Source organism: Anas platyrhynchos, chromosome 10 (genome assembly GCF_047663525.1).
Source record: "Anas platyrhynchos isolate ZD024472 breed Pekin duck chromosome 10, IASCAAS_PekinDuck_T2T, whole genome shotgun sequence".
NCBI classification, from domain to species: domain Eukaryota; kingdom Metazoa; phylum Chordata; class Aves; order Anseriformes; family Anatidae; genus Anas; species Anas platyrhynchos.
The window spans coordinates 11,978,525-11,997,179 of NC_092596.1; the positions used below are offsets into that span (position 1 = coordinate 11,978,525).

The window sequence follows — 18,655 nt, forward strand, 5'->3', positions numbered from 1 at the left end:
GGCTTTCATACAGATAAAATGGAGATGAAAAGCTAATATTTCCTTTGTTTAGCAGGAGGTTTTACATATTCAAAAATAAATCTTTGCTTCAGAATAACCACAGAAAAAAATATAATCACAAAAAGTACTGAATAACTTAGTTCCGTAAGAAACCTGAAGCCATCCACAGATAACATGTACAGCAGATTTTGCCTATCATAAATCAAGTTCCTTTCACAATTTAAACTATCATTTAAATTAGGAGAAAAATTACATTTTGATCTCATATGATTTCTTTCTATATTAATCACTGGTCTACTGCAGTTTCAAACTTGAAAAGTCAGATAGAAAATTGAACAGTACAGGAGTACTTTTCAAACTATCTGGGCCTCTTAAATTGTTCTGTTGTGGGCTGCTCACTGGATCTCACATAGACATTTTCTAATTTACTTTTTTTAAAGCATATTTTTATTCATACCCTAAATTCTGCAAACAGAAAAAAATATGAAGCTATTTTTTTATTTAAATTAGGATCCTAGCTGCATTATCCTGACTGATCAATAAGGCTTTAGAAATCTGGATACTCCAGCCTGCCTTAGTAAGTACCATATTGCACAATTGTTATTTGAATATTGTGCTACTTTGTCAAGATTACTACTGTACTATCTCCAATTTTACAAAAACATCATCTTCTAGTCAGTCTTTACACTATTGTCAACTTCTGAGCTCAAAACAAGACAACTGAATCTACAAAACTAGAACTAGAGTACGTTATTTAATGTCTGTGCTATATCAGAGCAGACAGACAGAGAAAGGAGATGAAAATACCCTAAGCTTTCTCTGACATATGCTTTCTCTGCACAAAGAACATAACTGGGCTAGTCAGGGAAATAAAGGCCAGGCCCTGTTCTGTTAGAGCACTGCTCAGGCACAGGGGGCTTCCTTTTCTTCCATGCTGAAGTGATCCAGGTACAGAAGAGATGGATCATAGACCATAACAGTTAGCCAAGATGATATCCATTACTTCCTACCATAACGGAACATTTTGCTTTTCACCATGAGGATCATAACTCTCAGTGCTGACTTGAGACTTCCGTTACAAGTATTTAGAATTGCTGCTTGCATATAAAGCATTCTGGTACATTAGCAAGACTCGTTTGAGGTTTCCGACAATACAGAAATCCCTCTGGTAAACACCAACAGCTTAGTAGGACTACAGATGAAACAGTTTGGACTGTTTTATTCTCACCTCACTGCTGTTGGCTAAAGTTTGTGCCCTTATCCAAAGCAACACCTTGGCACAGGAAAATGTGAGAGTTCCAAGTACAGACAACTATGCTGCAAGTGGCGCAGAGGCAAGAGAGGACACCTTTAGACTGTGGTCGGGTCCTTCCACAAGCTTCAGGAAGGCTGTCAAACACAGCTCTACCCTTGCCATGATGCATTTGCCTCTCTGATCTCTGTTGCCTTTAGCTATGAAATGCAGAAGAGCCAGACTAACACTTCTTTTGACTGACAGTTTACTTTCAGACTCTATGATATTATCTTCTAGCTGTTTCTTGAAAGTAGTGGTAAGAGATAATTCATCTCTAAGTAAGAGATAATTCATCTCCTAGTGGTAGGAGATAATTCATCATTATCTCCTGAACTCGAAAGGAATTCTACCCTCCATCGTCTAGGATCCACATGTGAGTTAAATGAGACATTGGAGGTGAAGATGAGGAGAGGACACCACCATAAATTTGATTTCTATTCTCTCACTGAGATGTCAACCATTGCTGTATCAATTGCAGGGGAGTCCAACAGGGAAGAAAATACATTCTGAAATTCAAATGAAAGACACTGGTACGAAAATGATTATATTTTATTGCCACTAGAATTACTAGCATTCTGTTCTGATTTAATTTTTATTTTACTTTGGGAAGCAACTCTTGCAAAATGGAAGTTGAACGTGTGTGTGAACATTTGATTTCTTGCCTTTCCAATATAGCAGATCACCTACATCCCTACCTTTTTGATTGATTTATTTATTTTAAATCAAGAGCATGGCAAGCACCTTCCCAAGAGACACAGTTCTCCTTATCAAAATGTACAGGGCATTCTTTACAAGGTTAGTGAATGGAATGTAACCTACAACATCTGCTAATAGCTAGAAACCTACTGTACTTCTGAATTAGATTCCTATGACAGATGAGTTGTGTTTCCCAGGAGATCGGCTTTTAAATGGACCATCTATTGTTTTTTTAATTTACAGAGGTAATATACATATATATATAGCTCTTCAGATATGTCTTAGGAATTTGTTTCAGGAAAGGAACAGAAAGGTGAGACAGGCACAGAGAGGATGAAAAGCACAGAGACAGAAAAAAGTGCCCAACTCTTGCACAACTATTTCACTATCTACATTCGCTTTCATACCCTGGAAGGATCCAGCCCTTGCCACAAGACATGTGCTAGCAAACTGTTCCAATACCCTGGCTTTGGGCACCTCTTTATCCTCTAGTGGGCACAGAACACTTCATCTCTCTGCTCGCTTTTCCAGGCTACTTCCAATTTTCAAACCTCTTTAGTCAGAAAACTAGGAAAAATTAAAGCAATTTCATTCAACACATGCCAGAACTCCTAGGAACCTCGGGCCAGCTGCAGCTCACAGCATAGGCTGCAGAGGATTTTTTTGCTTTGTAAATTTACCTCCATCCTGTAACAGAAAAAAAACAACAGGGAACCCACACAATATTCCTGAAGTTTGGTATACAAGTACCAATTCAGATTCAGTCAAAAATGAAAATTGAGTGAGACAGATGCAGCCTGAAAAAAAGTATCTAAAATTAGAAAAAAAGAAATCATAAGGATAGATCACAAGATGACCTACACACACAGGTTATGAATACAGGAAAAACATTCCCCCCAAAAAATCATAGGAAAAATATGATACCTAAGCAATCTTTAATTTTAACTACCCAGTTGCACTACCTCAAGTCTTCCTGTTTTTCTAATCTTAACCCCCAGTGCCCTGGGCTCAATCATGTCTTGTTGAGAGACTCACTCACACCAAAGTGTAGCAACCTGATGTTCTGCAAATGGAAAAAGATGACATCTCCCAGGTTCATTTTAATTTTCAGTTCCCAAGTTTGTGCCAGCAGAAGTGCACCTGTGATTTCTCCTAGTTCAATTATTTTGTTTCTCTATAAAAAACAGAAATTATGATATATAAATTAAATATTTGAGACTAAGGGTTCTAAAGTGGTGTGGATCTTGTTTGTTTGTTTGTTTCAGCTGAAGTAATCATTTCCACACACAGCTGTTTGGCCTCCAAACATGTTAATTAAAACCTTTTGCAAGGATAATAAAATTTGCCATTCAATCTAACACTGGACAATTTTATAGCTGATACCAAATGCTATATGATAAACTTCCAGTTGAGTTTGAAAACATCATAGGCAGTAATGACAGATTAAGAAAGAGTTGATCTAAAAATCTCAGGTAGTAAGTTTCTCCTGCACTCATTACTGAAGTAGAAATATTTTTATAAACTACTGTAGGATTTATTTATTTTTTAAATCTAATTCCCATTTAAAAGCTGGCTTATGTGCAGTCCAGCTGAATTTTAGTAAGACCTGACGATTAGACTCTGCATGATCAAGTCCACACACCTGCTATGGAAAAAAAGCTGGAAGGATGGAATTCTTCATTAATGTGCCTATTTTTCTATACACCCTGAAACAAATTAAATTTTTAGTTTATACAGTTTGTGTAGCACATAACGCATATAACAGAGTTTTTTAAAACGTGATCATTATATAGCTTAAAAAGACAAACCAGTGAAATAAAAACTTTGCTTTTATAATGTGCTTTGAAGCCTCCTTACTCCAGGCTGCAGTGTATATATTTCAAAGTGCTGCACCCTGCCGATGCCCTGGAGGGAGAGCAACACTTCCCAGAACAGCTCTTGCTACCCTCCCTCGGCCCATGCTGAGGGCAGGTTAAGGCACTAGCAGTGCATATCCATTGTAACAAAGGCCTTGGGGGAAAAGCATCTTTTTGACCTCAGCAGAAGGTTAATTAAACTTCTTATAGATGTCACCTTTTCCTATCAATGAAAAGCTAAAAGGAAAATTACAGAGGTCTATAGATTCTTTCAAATGCCTCTGCACCAAACTGATGCTACAGAAGTCTCCTAACACCTGAGCTAGTGGCTCTATTGCAGTTCCAGCAGTGGTTGTCTTCTTCTATTTTCCTTATTTAACACGGTTAGCTGTTTCATACTCAAACATTTTATTTCTGGATGTAGCTACTTAGTCATCTAACACAAAAGAAAATTTACCTTTCAGTGTTAAGAATAAGAGCCTACTTTAATTCTGGTTGGTTGGCTTTTTTGTTGTTTCTTCATTAATGTTTGCAGATGATTTAAAATCTAGATAGCAATTGTATCTGTTGTACAAGCAAAATAGTTCATGTGAAACCATACCTGTTAATCATTTCTGTGAATAACTGAACAACTCAGTCCTTCAAAGTCACACAAGTAACTTTCCTGCAGTCCAATTCTTAATGGAAAGAAGTAAGGAGAAAAAATCTGCTGATGATTTATAAAATGAGGTCACAAGGAAATTCATTAGGTGGAGAGAAATCCTCAAGACCTTGATTCTGCAATTAGATGCATGATATTGGAGCCCCATGTCTCTAGGGAATCCTATTACTTTTAGTTGACTATCATGGGGCACCAACCTAGTGTGGATGGTCTGTCCCTATGAGAAAAATCTATGAACAGGGTATATTTGAGTCATTAAAAAATGTGAAGTTTTATATCCAGTTCAGATCAAGCCAAGAGATGGATTTCTATAAATTTCTGCCATTAATAAAAAGTCAGGAAACTGTTAATGAACAATAAAAACAAAGACAGCATCCTAATCTCATAGAGTCTGCACAGCTGAGTGCTCGATCCTATTCATCTGCAACAGGAGGAATGACTTCACTTTCTTCACACTCTTATTTTCCTTCCTAAATTAAACTGTCATTTGCTGAAAGAAAAACAAACCCAAACAAGACCACAACAAACCCTTTACGTTTTATTCCCGCATTCTGTATAATAGATAATTTGAACATTATCACCATTGAAAGCCCAGAGAAGTGTTTGTTCTTTCTAACAGTGGACATGCAAGTGTTGCATCTTGTCATATGCATGAAACCCATGAAGCTAAAGACCACCAAAGAATTTATTTACACTGTAGTTACTGAAACCTGTCATTTGAATTGTAGTGGGAACGGGACAAGGACTAGCTAATGAAAATGCTCATCAGTCATTTATTTATTTTTTTTTCTTATATCTCCTTTTTGCCCACACTGCACCCTTCAGAGTTTCATCTGGGGTGAAAATCTCCCTTCTAATTTTTAATTTTACACCCTTGAAAGATAAAGTGTGACCTTATTCCCATATTTTAAGGATGTATGACTGAGTCAAAGAGTCTTTAGTGTTTATTTGCTTTGAAATAGTCAGTAGCTTAAGGTACTCAGTCTATCCTTATCAGAAAATTTAGGTTTCTATACTGCCTCTTGGGCACTATATAGAGCTAGGTTCTATAAAGGCATCAGTATATGTAAGCAAATCTGGTGAAGAAACAATGTACCTACACTAACAGGCTTTGGGTCCAAGCAAGGTACTGCAGCAGACACAACTCAGCGTTAATACAATTGTTTGTATCTGGACCGGAGATGGTATGTGTCTGGCTGGGCCTAAGCTCGTCTTTGCCTGCAGGTGATGTTCTGATGAACGCTGCAGAGCTTGAATGTTTTGAAAATGGGACTTACAGAAAAGTTTGAAGACCCACATAATGACGTCTCAAAAAGGCTGGCTTAGGATTGCAGAGAAACACCTGCAGAGGAAGGGAGAAACATCTCCTCATAACCATGGCATTATTATTGTTATTATCATAGTAATGGGACTATCCTTTTTTTCCTTCTACAATCTCCTGCTCCATATGCTACCTACCTTCTATTTTCTGCAATTGAGATCGCAGAAGTTAATATGTAAAAAACACCCTAATAAAACAAACAAAACATTACTTTACCTAAAGGAGGCAAACCTCCCAGTCTTTAAAACAAACAAACATTGTTTGGCACACGACATAACAAGCAACAAATATTAACTACCTGAAAAACGTAATTATGCTATAACTTTAAGGTGCTATAATCAATAGCGCTTTAAAAAAGACAAGAACAGCAACAACAAAAAACAACATGTAGCCCACCTAATATGTATGTCCTGTATGGAGCAATAGGTTGTTTGCAGGTATTTTCCTCTTAGAAAAAAATAAAGCATCTAGGAACTAATATAAAAAGGCAAGAACTTTGCACCTCCACTTTTCACAGAATTGGAAGGAAACATAAAACCATCAATTTCTGGCTAAGAGAATAAGGTATTATTTTTAATTTAAAAAGGAATTATTCTGGACTTTGATAAATCAGCTTCATAAGAAGATTTAAATTAAAATAAAGTAAAAAGGAGCCCTCAAATGGCATTTTGTTGAGAGAGAGATTGACACTCAATTTGAAGAGATTAAATTCAGATTAGTATAGGTCCATATGCTAATTATGAAGTTCAGATTAATGATAAAATCCCAAAGCATAATCAAGCTTCTTTATTTCAAAGTCATGTCCTCTAGGTTGCCTTATTCAGGTTTTATAAATTTGTTCACCTTGCTAATTCTAGTAAATGAAAAGAGCTTTGCCCCACTGCATTGAAGGTAACTAAGGGATCAGCCAATACTTGTGAGTGGAAATATTATAATATTAGAAGCTAGCTATTGAGGGGAGCAAAGAAGAAAAGAGCAAAGTCACAGAGCAGATCTTGACCCTTCAGTTTCTCATGCATCAAGCAAGAAGGACACCCTATACCTAGAGATATCAGGCAAAACAACAACAAAACACATAAGCAGGGCACCCCTTGACATCTGGGCTAGGGATCCTTAGTACTTCTTAAGGTACAAGTGATAAATAGTTTATTTCTTCAGAGGGGCTAATTTTTAAACTAAAATAATGCCACAGAAATATCAGACATCAAATAAAAGTAATTAAATACATACATAAAAGAAAAACATACCGAACTAAAATAAAACACTTCCTGAGAACTCTGAAAACTAAAATTATTATTTTTTTCTTACAGACTTCAAATGCTTGCTTTGTGCTAATTAATACAGAGTCTTTCTGGGAGTATTGCTTGTTTAAGACAGAAGAGAAACTTTCTGAGTTAATAACATGGGTAAAAATGACAACCAAGAGAATCTGGGCAACACGTGCTGGGTCACTACAGTACAGTAGGTGAATATATAGTACTTACATTACTCAAGGGCATAACTAAAGCAGGAGTCCTTGAGAGTAGAATATTTCTACCTAATTGAGATTCTAGAGCAGAGAGCTTAAGCTGCTTATCAGCCACCAGGTAAGCTTCAATCTCTATGGAAGAATACGGCCCTCTCCCCTCTGGTCCAAATGATTACAGGTCATACACAATCCCAGTTTCTTCCCAAGATTATAATTTACCTGGTCACAAACTGTTATATTTTGCTGCCTTTACTCCATCCATCACAAAAATTATGTATTTTAATTACCTTTTTTTTCTCCAGCCACTGTCTAAATATTTTCAACAACAACAAAAAAACTGCAATCAACAGCAATTACACTCTGTGACAGCGCATTTCAGAAGCTGTTACTGAAAGCTATCAGATAGACCTCATGTAGTTCTGCCACTTCTTGAATTAGAAAAAGTTTTTTTCATCTTTCTTTGATCTCTGTCACTAGGCATATTTATAAAACTTTTTTTTTTTTTTTTAATTTTAAATATATATGTTTTCAATTTTTACAGTTTATTTCCATAGAAGAGGTATTTCAAAACTCTTGCAGGGCTTTGGAGTTGCCACCATGAGGCATTACAGCATCAAGCATCTAGCCCATGCTTTCCTTCTCCAAGTCCCCACAAATCAGAGATTTTGTGTGGTGAAAACTCTTCCCCAGACTAAGCTTACAAATTCTTCAGAGTCTCTGTCTTCCCTCTGGAGTCACTCATGGCTAATTAATACCTGGTGTCTTTGGCATCTTGTCTGTTCTTCCCTCATAAAAAACACCTGTTTTGTTTAAGAGGCTGTGTAAAATACAGCAAGAGCACAGGGTGGCAAACTCTGCCCCTTACTCATGGCATTGTTTGGGAGATGCAACCCACACAGATTTGGTCTCAATTACAGTAGCTTTTTTTTTTTTGTTGTTTGTTTGTTTGTTTTAAGAGCAAATATTGTAGAAACTGGTGGAAATTGGACTCTTCACAAAGAAAATATGGAGCTTAGTGTAAGAGGAACAGCCAGACTCTTTCTGTCAATGCTGCTATAAATTTTATCAGTTTGCAGATGACAACACAAAGTCATCTTTTTAGTAGTTTAAATTACAAGAGAGCTTAACTATTGTCAGTATTCCTTTACAACTGTAAAATATAAAATTTCAGTTGAATTCTTGACAGGATCTTTTTCCCTGATGTCATGGCAAGGTTATCAAAGACTGCTTGAGATGCTGATACTGCTAAAAGCCTCTGAAAGACAGAGAGAAGAAAACCTCACAGCCTAAAGTAACGTTATGACAACACATACTTTTAAATAGCATAATTGGACTGACTGTAAGGATTACATATCATTTGAAAAGGGCTGGGACAGGATTCACCCAGGCTGGCAAGGCTTCATGAAAATTATGAATTCCAGTGCATAAGATACAAATTAACTGAAATCTTAATTAAGATTATAAATGGTCTAGGACTATACATGCAGACAAGTGGAGGCAAGGCTTGTACTTGGAGAAGGAATGTTACTGAGTTTTACCAAGTTTATCCACTAACTTTTGCAGTAGAGCTAGAAAATAAAGGCAGAAGTTCAGTAACTTCAAGTCTTTGTAAAGATATTCATTGCTAACCACAACAAGAAATATCTCCTGCACATGAGAGGAGAAAGAAAATGGGGCTGTCCAAACCTAAAGCAATTGCAATGCTTACATCAACACAATATTGCTTTTGGATCAGTGTAATAGAAGATTAGCCTACAACAAGCTTTTCTAGCCTAAACACCTGTAGAAGCAGATCTTAAAGGAAGTGAGTACTACTGTCTGTTTACACAGACAAACACTTTCGGTATCACACTTCTCTTCCTTTCTGCCTCTTGCCTCCGCCTCAACAGTGTAAGTCCAAGAATAAACTGACAGCCCTCTAAATAGAATAGGAAGCTTTTATCTGGTCTATTGTAGTGTACTGTACTTCAATCCAGGCGTTTGAAGGAATGAACGACTGAGAAAGCAGTGTAGAAAAGGGACTGGAGCCAATGGACACTGAAGATATATTGACATAGTCACCAGCAATAATATCTGTGAAATGACAGCTGCACTCTGGCTGTCCTTGGCAGTTAAGTAATATTTATATGAAAGGAACAGCTGTTTGTTCCACTGACATGTTAGGGGTGCAAACTAATTGGGTGATCCAGTCATTAAACTGTCTAATTGTTTTTGACTTTGAAACACTTCCACAGTGAGTATAGAATATAGTACACTGAAACTTATGCTTCAACATCAGTTTCTAAAAAAGCATCTTGGTGTCCTGTATCGATTGGTCTAAGCTACTCCATTTAGCTTCAGAAAGCTTTTGCATTCTCAATAAGCATTTTCTCCAGAACTTATAGATCAAATAGCTAAAATTTCTTCATAGTCTTAATACTACATCCAAGCACAAGCTTTCATGTCCAAATAGCTATTTGAGACCTAGGCAAGGCTTGCTAACTGAAGCAGATACCGGCTTGAGGCTATTAGCAAAAAGGATGGTATTAAGATGAACATACGTTTGCATATTAAAAATGCTATAGTACCTTCTTTTTTAGCAGAAGGACTTAGCTTTTGCAAATACCATTTACAGAAGAAATATCTATCAAGCCATAATATGTACCAACCCTACAAACAATATTCCGTGTGCTGGGAAAATAACATCTAAATTGAGGGAAAGTTCACATATTCACATTAAAGCAAAATTAGCTATAACCAGAGGTTGATGAAATCATACAATCACTTTCTTTTACAGCTACGCTGGGAGTTAACAAGATTTTATTTCAGAGGAAATAGAGAAAGAAATGTATATATGTTAGTTTTTTGCCTTCTACTGCACATTTGGGTTTGGAAAGACTGAACATTACTTACATTCGGGAGATTTTATTAGGCACTGTTTGAGAAGGCTTGAAACATTAGTAATAAAGTTTATGCCCTTTCTAGCTTCCTGTTCTCTTTTTAAAGTAGAATGATGGGAAGAAAATGTCAGTTGAGGACCTATCTCATTTGAGTTAGCCTGTACTGAACATTTAGGAGTAATCTGAATAACTCCAGCATAACATTTCATTATTTATGTGACAGCAGAAGTCAGAGGCTGAATCAAAATCATAGCATGCTAAGCTCTGTACCATCAACAGATAAGAACATCTCTACCCAGAGAGTTTACAGACTAAAATTGGTCTCTAATTTTGTACATGTCTTTGGATATTTTTAAACAAGGAAATAGTCCAACTGTTTTTAATAGGACTTCTTGGGTACATCTCTAAAGCAACATGGAAGATGGTGTTATCCCAAGTAAGTTACTGCTGTGACAAAAAGCAGGTGAGCCCTCCTTACACAACTCAAGCTACTTAACAAGCTTTGCTGTCCAGAGTCCAGGCTACTGCCCGCAGATATATTTTGTTTTTCTTAGGGTTTTTGAGCTTTCTGATCCTTGACCCTGTGCAGATGCTGTTCATGTGTATTTGTATGATCAAAAATAGCTGCAGTTGTTTAGTGTTTCAGGTGGCAGGCCATGTTTTGCCTCCTCCACTAAATGTGGAAGATATCAAGGTGGCAGTCAAAAATGATTGAGTACATATGGGTAAGTGCTGTCCCCTTATTCCTAGGCAATTGCACAGTTTTCCTAGATGACAGTTTATGCACTTCTTTGTGGATGTAACAGATAAATTACTGATGAGGACAGCAGGTATACAATCATGTTGTCACACACGCAGGAATGGCTGAGAACAAGCGTCACGGAGTTCAAGAGAAGAATGTTTATATATTTCTGGCCTCTGGAAAGGGCACAACAAATTCAGTGGAAAATCCACCAAATTAAGGGCAGGATGTTTGAAAAAAATCAAGTAATCTTGGGAAGAACGAAGCAGAAATAGCATAGAACATTTCTCAATAATATTCAAAGTTCTCAAAATGTCATTTTATGATTATTAATCAGAAGAAAGCTGTAGTTCACAAAAAATCATCAATGGCAGCCTATGACCATAAGAAAACTGAATATATCTAGTTAGATTTGTATTCCATTATTCCAGTTTTGGAATTGTTATCCTGCAGAACCCAAGATATCAGTGAAAATATATACATGTATGATATACAATCAAGACTCAGCAGATACAAATAGTATTCACTATTGTTGGTGCCTAATGAAGATATCTGTTACAAAATTAATCAACACATTTGCAGAAGAATCCTTTATTTCCTGAAACTTCTGACATGCAAATATTTGTAAGCCACAGTTTGTTGTTTGTTTTTTTCCTGCCATGGACAATTTTTTTTATTTTTTTTTTAATTTAATTAAAAAAAATACAGCATTAACTAAGATAGAGCAAAATTCTCTTATTTGACATATTTCTCATTTTACTGTTAAGTTAGAAGTGTTGAATAATAACTGGCAATACCACAAAGAACTAAACCCAACGGTATTATTTTTTCCATTAAAACTACATACTTCCAGAATCTTTCATCTTCTGCTGATGAAAGAAGAGACTATGGATATAACTTAAGGCTCATCACATCCAGTTTAAAATTAATGAATTTAAGAGGTATTAAAATCAGCCTTATTTTTACATACATTATTATAAGTATAAAAAAAAAAAAGCTTTCCACTTTCACTGGATTGGAACCTTAAGAGGGTGGTTTCACTTCTTGAAATAAATTGTTTTCCTTCAGTGCTTACAGATACCTGACATGTGGTCAAGCAACCACTCTGAAAAGCAAGTTGCTGATCATTAAGTACTCACAGATGTCTCCTTCAAAATCTGAGAAACTTTGATTTGTGTGCAGTCAGAAACATTCCAGGCATGACACTGTCAGGTGCCAATGAATCATTTATATTGCAATCAGCTTGCAATTTTTGATAGAGTTATTAACTACAATTAAAAAATCTTAGAGGAAGGCAGCAAAATTTATCTTGTTGGTCAGGATGGTGTAATTATGTAGTATAGGTACATGTTAATTTCAACTGTTTTTGTTTGTACAAAGCTTTCATGTAACATGATAAATATATCGTATTTATCATTTTTATGTATAATAAAAATTGATTGTAAATGTTGCGGTAACTTTCTCATCAGAGAACTGTTCACATTTTCAAATTCAAACAACCAAAGCATATGAGTTTTTTCCTTACCCTCAAAAAAAATCAGCTGAATAGCTGCAGTTATTTGTAACATCTGCCCTTCTATTTTTGTGTCCTAGTGCTCTGAAGCAGTGTCAGATTTGTAGCAAGATGTAAGAATTGTGGTCAGCAGAATATATGCAAACAGCTCAGCTTATTTAAATAAATGCTATTTTATTACTAATGGAGCTACCGCCAATAAAGACAAGAGGATCTGACATATATTTCTCATGTCAGGAGTGCATCAACAGACTTACTGCCCTGAAGCATCTGCAGCCTCCTTTCTCTGTAATCTGCAACTTTTTCCATCACAGTTCCAGGAGCTCAGCAGCTTGTGCTGAAAGTCTGCTCTGTGTAATCTCAGATCATGAAATCATGAGAAAGAGCAATGAGAAACCTCATCTGGGACTCCCGTGCCACTACCTTCAATCCAACATCTCTGGAGCTGCCCTTGTCCTCAGCCAAGCTGTAGGTGTAGGCAGCCAACTGCCTAGAACTTTGGATTCTTCACCTGAATTGCCTCATAATGAGCCTTCTCTGGTGTTTTGTAGAGTTTCAGCTGGAAACTCTTTGGAAAATCCTTGCCCATAAGGATTGTCTTTGTAGTGAAGCAGCAACTAAAACCCAGAGGAATATCTGGTCTGTTTTCTTGCTGAAGAATCCTCAAATCCTTTCAACTGACAGATCCAGAATGGAGGACATTTGTCTGAATAATATTTTTGGATTAAATTTGGAAGTGCACAAAACTTCATTTCACATACAAGCTATAATAATATAAGTCATAGTACACTATAACAAGAACATTTGTTGTGACAGCAAACTGTTCTGGACTTCAACTCAGAGGCTTGAGGCTGCTGAATTAAACAGGCTCCAGAAGACCTCTAACAACCACTGTGCCACAAGACAGTAGACTGCAGCTCTCTGCTTCATGCTGGATGCTTCACCTTTTTTCGGGCACTTCTGAACAGAGATGTACAAACAGGGCACAGGTAGTAGATAACTGGAGTTTTTGAAGGAAATAAAACCTTCTTAACTTCCAAGAAAAAAAATATTTTTTTCATAAGTACAAATGTACTTGAAGTAGTACTCTGACCCCTGTTAAAATCAGCCACACAATTCTGTCAGCTTCTATAGAAACAGGACTTCAACCACAGTAAAATCTATTACAGCTCTTTCAGAACACATGCTTTAATGGAAGTCATTTTAAAAACTATATATTAAGGTCTACTCTCAGTTACATACATCATCTTCTTGATTTTATTGCTCTGACCAGGGCTCCTCAAAGGCAAAGACAGAACATTTTCAAATGTGATTTCTTTTTAAGAAATTATAAGGTTTTAAAGCAATTGAGTGTTAAAAGAATTATTTAAAATCCAGCACATTCTGAAGAACATTTTCACTCACGTTTCAAAAGCATTCCAATCTCCTTTTGTGTATCGATGAGTGAAGCAGGACAAAATTTGTCAAAATTGACCGTATCTGCTGGTGTCTAGGGCGGCTCAGTATTGTATTACTTACATTTACTGAACACAGCACATCTCTTGAAAGCACAGATATAATTTGCCTTGTGTACTTGTATATATGCCACTTTCAAAACAGGATATGAACCTCACCAAGCTTGTAGGGAGCTCTGAGTATTCCCAGCTTCTGCTGGCATAGTGCATCCACCCATCCATTCTCACCGTCCTTGGGTTCTGGCTCCTCAGTAAGGGTTCTGGTTCAATACATTTACGTTCAGCTTCTCAACAGAAAAGGCATGGTACACTTGGTCAGATGCAATCATCTTACACATCAGAACTAATTGTTTGTCAGGTTATGTGAAAATCATTTGTCTGAATCTATTAAGACATTAGACAGTTTCCTTGAATATGGAAACTCATGGAAACACTTCCAAAATAGAATTTAAAATTAAATGTCATCATTGTACATATGCAAGGGTAGAAGGAAGAAGTTATTTTTTTTCCCCTGCTGCTCTCCATTTTGATTCATACAGATGAGAGCAAGTAGATGAAAGAGATGGATGCTCCTTTTTATTTATTTATTTTATTGGAAAAGCTGAGTTGGATGCTTGTGATCAAATTTCAAAAAAGGTGATGGCAGAGGACAGAGAATTGGCAAAGATCTTGTATTATCCCAAGCGGAGTCAATTTAAATAAGAACACATTAAGGTCTCAAATATAGTTAATAGAAAAAGCTTTTCACCTAAATATTGACCTGAGATTTCATGAGTCTACCATCTTCCTTTTTAAAAGAGACAAAATAACTGAACTCTTGCAATCTTGTTGAAACCTAAACTTGTGCAGTACAAAATAGATTTGACCCACTGTGTAGCCAAGATACTAAGAAGCAATGCATATAATCACAATGTTCTTCAGAAGATGACATTAAGGTCATTATTTTTTTTTCCTCTCTTTGAAGTACTCCATTGTGAACAAAACTGTTTGAAGAACTATTACCACCAAAACTGGCTGTATATTTGATATTTCAAAAGCAAATTACGTCACAGCAGTCACTCAAAATCTACAGAGCATCAAGGCTTGTTAAAAATTATAACTATGACTAATTTTAAAATGGTATGACTTTTCTTTTAGCAGACAACATACCTAGAAGAAAATACTCAAAATATGTAATCAAAGACAACTTATAAAACATTTTTGGAAGTGACCCATGTGTCTTTTGAGCACAAGGCAATCAGAATAAATGATAGGAAAGTGTTTGCCTTATTTATCACTCTGAACATTCTATTGCTGCAATAAATATGAAACACTTTGTAAGATGGTTAGACAAAACCTTGTAAGACCTGAAGTAAGTTTCAAAAAAAATTCAGTGGAAGAGTCATATGTAAGAATGCTTTTTCAGGCTAATGTAGTCTCCTGAGACCTTGTTAAGGCTGAAAAACTAACCCAGATATTTGCATGAAGTTAGTAACTGCATCCTGTCATATATTTAAGTAATCACACCAATAAGACTTATTGCAGAAGTCTGAGATTGCAAAATACAAATTCAACAGACAAAGCATCTGGCTGATAGCATGCCTTTGATGAACATGTTTATGTTTGTGCAGCAATTTAAGACGATTTTTTCCATTGGAATTCATTGGTGATTTGGTAAATCAGAAGTCTAAGAGTATTCAGGTTCTCATCCTAGAAAGCTGTTGAAGCACATTATATTTTCTTTTTATAACAGCAGTGGATGAAGCTCAATGAATGGAAAAGAATATTAATTATACAATTCACCTTCATTCAGAGCTCTTCCTGGCTGGAGAAATTGCAGCCAGACACGCTTGAACTTCAAAGAATTTTCACTTTTGCTCTATAGCAGGCGCTGGGACTTTTCAGCTGCATTGGGCCTAGTCCAAGACATACTGTATCTAAAGTCAATGACAGACTCTTTGAACAGATGGAAGGATTTCAGAACCTTCAACATTCCCCTTCCCCCCGAAAAGTATTTATCTGCTGAACAGCACAAAAATCCCTTCTGAAAAATTCTTACTACTCATGCTAGGACATGTATACCTAACTACTAATGCAAGTAGCTTTTACAGTTTGTTTGCTTTTCTCTGGAAATGTGACTGCATCTTAAGTTGCTTAAATGTTTGTTGTTTTTTTTTTTTTGTTTTTTTTTTTTTAAATCTGCTGTTTGTAACTGAGCCGATCTGTTCCCTTTTTATTATCCATAGTATGTTTTCTTTACTTTAAAATACCTTGCATCAATTTAAAGCTTCTCATGACAAACGAGAATTTACTCTAGTGTCTCCTGAAGGATGTCCTCAAATACCAATGACAAAAGAATGGCAGAGCAACAAGTGACTTTCTTCCAGCTCACAGGTAAGTTCTTTATTAAAATAGTTACCCCCTAGCACTACTCATCTCTTCCACTTGTACAGCTCCATCTGCACTCTTGAAGCATCATCAACCCCAATTTACTGCTCAGAGGGAAAGAAACCATATGCATATTTCTAAAGCTAAAATAGCAGTTTTCTTCCCCACCCATAAAGCCTCAGGGTGTGGTGGTGGTGTTCAGTGCTTCATATTGCCTCCCTTTCCAAATATCTTTGCAAACACATACAGAAGCTGAAATGGCATAAAATTTCCCCTATTCACACCATTCTGATCATAAAGAACATGTAGGGAGAAACGTGGTTCATTATACTTGTTTTAGTTGCAAGTATGTCTGAACTAAAAGAATTATTTTACAGGCAGATCCAACAGACATGACACCTCAATTGTGTTGTTATGAAAGAAAGGGATAATTACAAAATGTTGCATGCCTCAAACACATATTTGAACAGTATATATACATATTTTCGCAGAAACCCAGTGCTTCCAGAAATGAAGTTCATATTTAAACAGTGAGGTTTGAGTCAAGGTTCTCAGAGTTTTCTCATTATCCAGTTACTACACTCTTTAACTTAGGGATGCACTTTGAAAGGAAAAATAGGAACCAATAGAGACTTGGGGAATCTTCATCCTTGGAGGTATTCAAAACTGCAGCAGCCTGATCTAACTTTGAAATTTTGACCTGCCTTGGACAGAGACTAGACCTCCAGAGATTCCCCTTGAATTAAAGTACTTGTCTGGCTTTTGGCAGTTAAATCACAACAGTACCCTGCAGTTCTCTAATACCATGAATGTTGATATATACTGAGAAGTACATCTGTAGTTTGTAAGTACAAACACATTCTGGACTGAATAACCATCTTTTGAATTTGGTGTTGGGTATCTGATGTTAAGTAATCACTCCCAGCCTAGGAATTCAGTACAGTCTTGCTCCATGCATTGATCAGCTGGTATCAAGATAGTACTGGAAAATAAGCAATACCAGGCAGTGTAAGCTCTCTCAATAAACCCTTTTAAGAACATTTTTCCTTTATCCCAACCTGAGTAACAGTACAACCCGCCTGGGCTTGTAATGCCACAGGCAAACTCCTTCTAGTTTATGCAGGATAGACCACTCTTCTACGCTTTTCAGCCAAGTGGGATTGCATGGAAAGATTGAAGTCCCCTTTGCCCCTCTTATTCTGGGTCTCTTTTGGTATTTCTTGCAATATGCACACAGCTATAAGTTTAGGTGAGGAACCTCCTTTTGTATTGTTTTATTTTCTTGAGTTATGATTAGAAAAATTCAGAATGGATGGTGTAAGAATATTGTGTTCTCACCTTACACCTTAGTGATTTGCACAGCAGATTAACTGCTTAAGCACGTTCAGGACTTTTCTGTATTTTTATGTGCTTTGTTTTAGACCACATTATGTCACATTGTGTACTGCACTCCTTTAACTCGCTTTCTCTGAGTTAATGGTTTTAATTGACGTGGCTTCATTCAAGCAATATGTATTATCAGACATAAAACTACATTTTTTACTTATTTAAATTCTTGCAACCACTGTTTTCAGACAAAAAGGATAAATTCTGCTTTGCTGCAGTTCAAGAGTGATTCACCTGACAGCACTTTTCACTGGGCCATTTTTCTGCTCAGTATTTTTCTGAGTTTGTTTTACTCTTGGCAGTATGTGTTGTTCAAAAATTACTCACAACCAAAGAGCTCAGAGGCCTCTTCTGTCAGTCTGGTCTTATGCAACACAGCAGCCAATTCCAAAAGGAATATGTACAAAAAGAAAGTTTATATTTTAAAAGAACTGTGAGATGTATCACTCGTGTTCATCTTTGCTTGTGGTTACTGTTGGGTCAATTGTCCTATCCCTGGTCAGTAGACCAAGTCATTCAGTGTGAAGAAAGCCAAACAGCACTTTTTGGGGGTAGTTAAAAAGTTAGTCTCCTCAATCATGTGTTATCAACTTACCTGAAGCAGTGGTAACAAATAATTGAAAGGACAACTGTTTTGCTCACAAATGCTCAACTCTTCTCAACGTTTTTCTAAGCAAAACCCAAACCTACACAGGAACAGAAACTGCTGTCAGAATAAGCTGCATCAAATCTGTTTTGAAAGGGACCTCAGTTTTTTTGTACTTGTTAAACTAGCTGTTTGTACTGCTTTTTATTAGCAAAATGAGTCTTATCCCAAAGATTCACCTTCAGAATAGAGGGGAGTATTTTTAGTTCTAATTCTCAGTCAGTGACTGTCATTCTCCTGCTTTTACTGTATTGAGAACACGTTCAATTTCTTTTTCAATTCTTTTGTCTCACTCCTTGAGAAACACTGACAAGTTGTGTGGGAAGCTCTAGCAAGCAAAAACACAAACAAACTAACAAAACCCAACCACAA

The 18,655-nt window shown here is 36.4% G+C and overlaps 1 long non-coding RNA gene across 2 annotated transcripts in view; it reads right to left on the minus strand.

The window, feature by feature from the left end:
* Positions 1 to 16,236: 16,236 nt before the first annotated feature.
* Positions 16,237 to 18,655, minus strand: part of LOC119717959 (uncharacterized) — a 40,884-nt gene continuing 38,465 nt past the window's right edge. The window contains exons 4-5 of one of the 2 annotated variants that reach the window (XR_011811849.1): positions 18,233 to 18,323; positions 16,237 to 17,233 (exon numbers count right to left, since the gene is read on the minus strand). This is a non-coding gene — a long non-coding RNA (uncharacterized lncRNA). Of the gene's footprint in view, positions 18,324 to 18,655 lie in introns of both variants that reach the window. The other variant, XR_005268388.2, reaches the window with a different exon arrangement.